Source organism: Tasmannia lanceolata, unplaced genomic scaffold (assembly GCF_043159265.1).
Source record: "Tasmannia lanceolata isolate RefF3 unplaced genomic scaffold, GAP_Taslan_0.1 ptg000015l, whole genome shotgun sequence".
NCBI lineage: Eukaryota > Viridiplantae > Streptophyta > Magnoliopsida > Canellales > Winteraceae > Tasmannia > Tasmannia lanceolata.
Genome location: NW_027518692.1, coordinates 2723068 through 2730571, shown reverse-complemented (window position 1 = coordinate 2730571; position 7504 = coordinate 2723068). Strand labels below are relative to the sequence as shown.

The 7504-nt window shown below is 41.6% G+C and overlaps 1 pseudogene; it reads left to right on the top strand.

The window, feature by feature from the left end:
* Nucleotides 1-6326: 6326 nt before the first annotated feature.
* Nucleotides 6327-7280, top strand: LOC143846875 (isoaspartyl peptidase/L-asparaginase 1 pseudogene; annotated as a pseudogene).
* The last annotated feature ends 224 nt before the right edge of the window (nt 7281-7504 follow it).

The window sequence follows — 7504 nt, the reverse complement described above, 5'->3', positions numbered from 1 at the left end:
AAGACCAAATTACCTCGATGTGTAAGAATTTGGCTAGACTAGGGAAAACCCTGAGAAATTTCAAAAATAGCAGATTTTTGAAAATTTATGAACAGACTCAAGATTTCTTAGAGACAACTTAGGGACCAAATATGACATGTTGAAAATGTCTAAAATACCCCCGAAGTGTAAAAATGGGCAAAAATGAGGGAAACCCCTAAAATTCTAAAAATAACAGGTTTTTTCTCTTGCTTGGAAACTTGAATTTTCATCTTCTAGATACCATTCGAACACCCTAAAAACCTTTAGGATCGCGAATCAACTTCAGAATTCCTTCAACGAGGCGAAATCTACCTTAAAATGCACAGATACCTAATCCTAGGTGGAATACGGACTCGAAACTTAACAAAATACCGAATCTTTTGTTTTTTTAAAGTGTACCAAAATGGGGGTGTCTACATCCAGGAAACCCTCGAGTTACTCCTTTAACCTCGTTGACCGTGGTAGACCAAATTAATGAAGGGAGGAATCCAGTCCCCACCATGTAAGCAGAGACCTTCTCGGGATTGGATCTTATCGCTCATCAAGAGGTTGAAAACAATTTCTATGGATGTGTCAAATTGTTGTATGTCTGGCTTGTTGAAAAACTTAAGGTCCTTCAGCGACAAAACCAGAACCCATATACCCTGAAGAATTTTCATTTCTGACAACCAATGATTAACCAACCTCAGCCCACTGAATGGCGTAATTGGTTGCAACGCATAGAGGAGAACCACTTTTGTTGGTTGAGTCATAATTGCTTTGAAGTTATCACCAGCACCTCCCCGTACTCATTTGTTTACCTTATGAGTCTAGAAAAATCCTCTTTCTATGCACCAGCACTCTTGTTCCATCAAATTACGGGAATCCCATGTCCTCCCGTAGTTGTTACACTTCCTTCTTGTGAAAGCTTATCTCTTAATCTTGTCGAATCTATAGTGGCTGCTTGGAGAAACAAAATCTTAGAGAAGAGATTTGCTTTAGCAGCGAGGCTCCGACATGGAAAAATACCAGAAGAACCCGCAAGCTAGAGAGCTCGGGTTGAGGGACCTTAAAGATCTCTATCATGTTTTATTATATTGATTTCTTCAGTTCTCATTATTGTCAGTTTGCTTATCCAGTTGTAATCAGAGATTAGTATTTTCATCCATTGTAATCACAGTTTGAATTTCATTAATGAAAGGGTGTTTCTGTTTCTCTTGTCACTATTTGATCAGAATATTTTACCATGGTTATCAATGTTTTAATCTAGTGTTTATACTTCCATTTCAGGATTCTTAAGTGAGCAGTCATTGCTTCTAAGAACACCCTCATTTCAAAACCAACCTGGTCCTGTCAGTCATCAAATTTCAGGTTGAGCAGAAAGTATTTATCACCACCTTCTTTTACTTCTCCTGTGCTACCTTTTTCAAACTTCTAAGAAATACTTTCACCCATTCTACCAATACCTGAACAAATGGCTCAAACCGGAAACAATATCCTCGACACCAATGAGATGATGAAGGCTATCCTATCACAATTGGGAACCATCAATGAAGAAATTGCTCATTTAAAAAGTGATAGAGGATCAACCTCTAAAGAACCTGCACCCCGGCAACCCCCAATTACCTTCTCCACCTCCTATGATGACTAGGCTTGCTGTATTGAATGTTGAGGATGATTTCGATGATGTACAGTATGCAAAAGATAACTGTCTTCCTCACTTTGATCGGCCTGATAAGGGTAAAGGGATAGCTGACAGACTGAAAAGGCTGACCCAGGAAGTGGAGAATATGAGATTCCAGGGTCCTAAAAAACTGAATATGTTAGAATATATGATAGCCCCCGGTGTCGTCTTACCGCCAAGGTTTAAAGTACCAGATATGGATAAGTAAGATGGGGCAGGTTGTCCCAGAGGCCATCTGAAGTCAGTCATCCCTCTTCTGCAACAGCATGGACTGTTCCCAGAACAAATCGCCCTACTGTTCGCTAGATCTCTAGTCAGAACCGCAAAGAAATGGTTATTGAGCCTAAAATTCGAAGAGATCCGAACCTTAGAGGATATTGCTAATAGGTTCGTGGAACAATTTTCCATGGAGGAGGGAATAGATGTTACTAAGAGAGACCTGAAGATGTTGAAGCAAGGCCATAATGAAAAATTCACTTCCTTCATCCGAAGATGGAGAAGAAAAGCTACTCAGATGACCTACAGATTGTCTGATGAAGATCAAATAAAGATTGTGGTTAAGAATCTGTCCCCACAGTATTACCATCATATGGCTATCCAGTACTTCCTTGACTTTAACCATCTCATTAAGATGGGAACCCAAATAGAGGATGCATTGTCCAAGGGCCTAAGGTCAAGAACTTCTTCTGATTCAAGAGAAGGAAAACGACCTATGATAGCATCTAAAGAGGTTCATAACGTGAATACTGCCCTGCCAGCAAGGAGGGTAAACTATGGTGAAGGTCGCCCAGAGAGGAAAGAACCGAGACGATTTGATCCATTGCCATATTCCCTTTCAGTGGCATTGAAGAAATTGTTGAGAGTTAAGAAGATCGAACTGTGAGAACCTAGAGAGGTTCCAAACCCTCTCCCAAGGTACTGGAGGAAGGACCATTATTGCGAATACCATCAGGGTACCGGACATTTAACTGATAAATGCATGGCACTAAAGCACAAGATTCAAGGCATGATTGAGGCGAAGAAAATCACTGTTGAAACTCCTAACGTCACCCATAATCCATTACTGACACATGCCATCCCTCCGCCAAATGTTTATGCGATCTTTACATAGAAAGTCGCTTTAGATCATTCCTGTATCTGTGCTGTCATTTCTGAGGAACCGTATGTTCTGAGATGGGGAGAAGAAGATGAAGATATCGAAAACAAGAAGCCCTATGTACTGTCTGCTAAGGATGAGGGATTTGCAGAATCTTCTGAATGTTCATATGTCTTCAAATATGCAGAAGAAGAGAGAAAAGAAAAAGTTCCCTATGTTTTAAGGTTGGAGGATGAAGATATGTTACTTCTTAATGACTCATGTGATGAACTCCGCCATGTTACACGTGGTAGACGCATTTTCAAACTGGCCGAGCTACGAGTTGAGAATCCTGCTGAAGTAGCGAGGGCATCAGAAAATCAGAGACAGAAACAGAATGTTGAAGAAGAGGAAGATAACTTGCTGAAGCAGTTGAAAAAGACACAAGCTAATGTTTCCATCTGGGGTTTATTAATGGCGTCACCAAAACATAGACAGGGTTTATTAATGGCGTCACCAAAACATAGACAAGTTATACTTCATGAATTGAATGCGTCACAAGTGTCAGTCGAGATCACTCCATACGAGTTGGTCAGCTTAGTAGCCATGGCAAGAGCTTCCAGGGCATTGCCTTTTACTGACGAGGACCTGCCTCCGGAAGGAAGAGACCATACCCGTACTCTCAGGATTACCATAATTTGCAATAAGAAGAGAGTGCTTGAAGTGCTAGTGGATAGTGGGTCAGCCTTAAACGTATGTCCTTTAAGCACTGTCGTTATCTTGGGATTTGGGCCAAACAACTGTATACCATCTGAACAGGGCATATTGGCATATGATGGCACTAGAAGAGATGTAATCGGGATATTAGCCACTGAAATCAAGATTGGGGGAGACTTTTGAAGTCAAATTCCAGGTGCTTGATATCAAAACCTCTTTCTTTCTTCTCCTAGGCCGACCTTGGATGCATAAGGTCGGAGTTATTCCTTCAACGTTACATCAGAAGCTGAAATTTGTCTGAAATAACAGAGTAATCACAGTTCGAGGGGATCCTGAACCTGAATTGGACAAATAACCTCTGAGCCAGTAAATGAAAATTCTATGGATATCAGCTTGACAAGGTTTTCACTAGAAGTCTCTTCTATCACTTTAGAGGAGGCTATGAATGAGCAGATTACGTTTTTGTCAAGCACTATTGTTCAGGTAGGGAAAATGATGCGATGGTTTGGTTATGTCCCGGGAGCCGGTCTGGGAAGAAATCTACAGGGTCCGACTGAGTGGCCAGAGATGAAAGCAATTGATGGGTTATTTGGGTTAGGATACAAGCCTACTCGAAAGGAAGTCCAGGAAATGAAAGCTTACATGCTGAAATGGGCCGGGTGCCACCGTCATGGCTTAGAATTTTTTATGGGACCGTAGAGTATGGCTATGTGTGGACCCCGATCCGAGAGAGAGGCGGGGGACGTGCCCCCACGCGCAGTCTCAGGATCATCCACGTGAATGGAGAGCTCTACCAAGGAACTCTCGAAAGAAGTGCCTCTCACAGCATGAGTGGCGATATAAAAGGTGAGATACCTCTCGATTCGGGGACTAGCCCAGATTCGAGGCGTACCTTAAACAAAGAAGAGTCGCCATCCAAGGAAGTGGGCCAAGGATCCCATACTATGCTCTGTTGCAACGGATAACCAGAGATTATAAAAAGAGGGTTCGTGCCTGGTTACGAATTCGGAAGGTCTAAAGAGCACCTCATCCGCCCAAGTGCAAACACCTGGTCTCTTATGCCATTTACTTTTGATTTTGAAGAGTTTTGGGCGAAAGTCATATGAAATGGGAATCAATATCTCCGAGAAGACGTCTATCTAATCATGCATGTCTCGGAGATGAAAATAATAAGCACACATGAGATAAATGAAATAAGTGTCACCTGAGAATAACTAGGTTATGAATGTTATACCCAATTGGTGTCTAAGTTCTGGTGTGCAAACACATGCATGTTACAGTTAAAGGTATAGGATCTGTACATGAAAGTAAGAAAACACAGCAAAACACACAACACAATTCAATTCTATACATGACTGGACAAAATGAGTCCTAACTCTAATGCGACCTGACTCGGACCAAGATGACCGTCCATCCCAGCTGCTCTACGTATCCCGGCCTCTGGAAGAATCGGAGTCAACGTAGTTCGATGCCCTATTCTAAACTACTATGCCTAACCATCTAGAACCGCTATCCTAGACTCGATCCACTAGACTCAACTGATTTTTAAAGCTTTTTTATACAATTGCTTAAGTTCATGTGAATTGTAATTTTTAGGACTCTCTATATGCCCTAACTAATGCAATTTAATTAGCCTTAAACTAATGCAGGTGAGCCCTACATCCTATGTGTAACAAGGCTGTGCAACCTAAGGAAAACCATGGGCTGACTATATGCTTCCTAGTCTAGCCATCGGTTCGACTGAATGTCTAACCGATCGACTTGAGGCCTCCTAACTCTAGGGACACTCACACGACAGGACACACCATATCAACAAATCAGGACAGACTCCTAACTCTAAAACACCCTAAATGTCTAGGACAGAATCCTAACTCTAGGGGAATATCCTTTTGAAAAAGGGTTTGAATATTTTTGTATTTTTGGAAGATTTGAAATGTTTTATTTTTAAAGGTTTGGCTGGACTTGGGATGAAGATCCCAAACTGCACTACGTACCCTATGGAAAGGGATCAAGCCAACGTAGTTCGGAATTGATTTTCCTAACTACTCTGAAAGACTCAAGATTTTTAAGGTTTTTGGTTTTTGGAATGTTTTTTATGTTTTTGACACGAGAGGACTGAATCCTATCATCATAAGGGGAGGACAGACTCCTGATATCCCGCAAAGGTCGGACAGCATCCTATGCTTTGTGGGGGAAAAAGACAGAAACACGACTCTGCAAGGGTTGGACAGCATCCTATACCTTGCAAGAGCGGATAGAAGAACATGATCTGATGAAAGGTTGGATAAAATCCTAACCCCTATGATGATAGAATTTGATTCCTGAACAAGAGGACTGACGCTCTAGACTAAAGACGGATTCCTATGCTAGTGGACTATCAAACTAAGATAAAGCTCACAAGTAATAAGGAAAAAGAGACCTTGTGCATATTTGGCAAAGGTAAAACACCCAGCCGGGCCGGACAGCTACCTAGCCCTAGGGTGCAACAAATGTGCAACCCAATACCCATAAGGGTAGGGGTATGTTGCCAAGCCGAGTAAGGTGTTCTCCCAAAACTAAACGACGCACAAAGAGGAGGTTTAGCAAGATAATGAGACTGGGTAAGTCTCTTAGACACAGAGGTAGGATAGAGAAAAATGCTAGCAAGACTGGGCAAGTCTCCTAAGCATAAGGATGGGCTCCAAGTATCCTTATCATTGCCCTTGCAATGAAGAACAAAAGGTTTCAGGGTATCTAAAAGACTGAGGATTTTTTTTACCGAAATAAGAGGAAAGAATGGGGGAGAGGGTACTATCATGATCCAATAAAATCCCTCTAAGGATGGGCTTAGGCTATCACTTTACAAGGAGGAGCAGGAGACATCCCACTCTCTCTTTCACCTAATCGGAAACAACCCTGAGAGGCTGCCCTTCGCCATTGCCTTCAAATCGGTGCATCTGCCCTCAAAGCCAACAAACCACCTTTAGATGTTGTCGAGCTCGTGGTTCGCGAACTAGAAAATAACCAAAATTTCAATGCTGGGAGAGGCTCTGTTTTAACTAGCAATGATACGGTTGAAATGGAAGCATGCATCATGGATGGAAATACAAAGAAATGTGGAGCTGTTTCGGGTCTGTCCACTGTTGTCAATCCTATATCCCTTGCATGACTTATGGTGCAGAAAACTCCTCATATTTATCTGGCATTTGATGCTGCGGAAGCATTTGCAAGGGAACAAGGGGTCGAAACTGTAGATGCAAACCATTTCATCACTCCAGAAAAAGCCGAAAAGCTAAGACAAGCAAAAGAAGCCAACAGAGTGCAGTTAGATTACACTCAACCCATTATTGGAAACGCACCAAAAGAAACATCAGCCCCCAAAGGTGATAGCCAGATTGGGACTATTGGATGCGTGGCCGTCGACAATATGGGAAACTTAGCTACTGCAACTTCCACAGGCAGCTTCGTGAATAAAATGGTGGGAAGGATTGGAGATACCCCTATCATAGATGCAGGGACCTATGCAAATAGCTTATGTGCAGTCTTGGCAACTGGCAAAGGTGAATCTATCATTAAAGCTACAGTTGCCCGAGATGTTGCTGCCCTTATGGAGTACAAAGGACTTTCTCTGAAGGAAGCAGTTGCTTATGTTATACAACATTGTGTTGCAAAACGAAATGTTGGCCTAGTTGCGGTTTCAGCTGAAGGAGAGGCCACCATGCCATTCAACACAGCAGGTATGTTTAGGGCTTGTGCTACAGAGGATGGTTATTCTGAAATTGGAATATGGTGATTTTGTGATGCAGTTTAAAATCCAAACATTGGTTCATGAACAAATAAATAACAATTGGAGTCTCCTGTAAGGCTCTAACAAAAATAATAATAATAATAATATATTCATTAACATACTTTCTTTTCTAAAAAAAATGATATATTCGACCAGATCAAAGCAAGATAATGAGATTACACTAAATATCTAGGGAAATTTTTACAAGAACACAAATCCTCACAAAATCTGTAAAAATCTACTATAAATATAGCATCACATC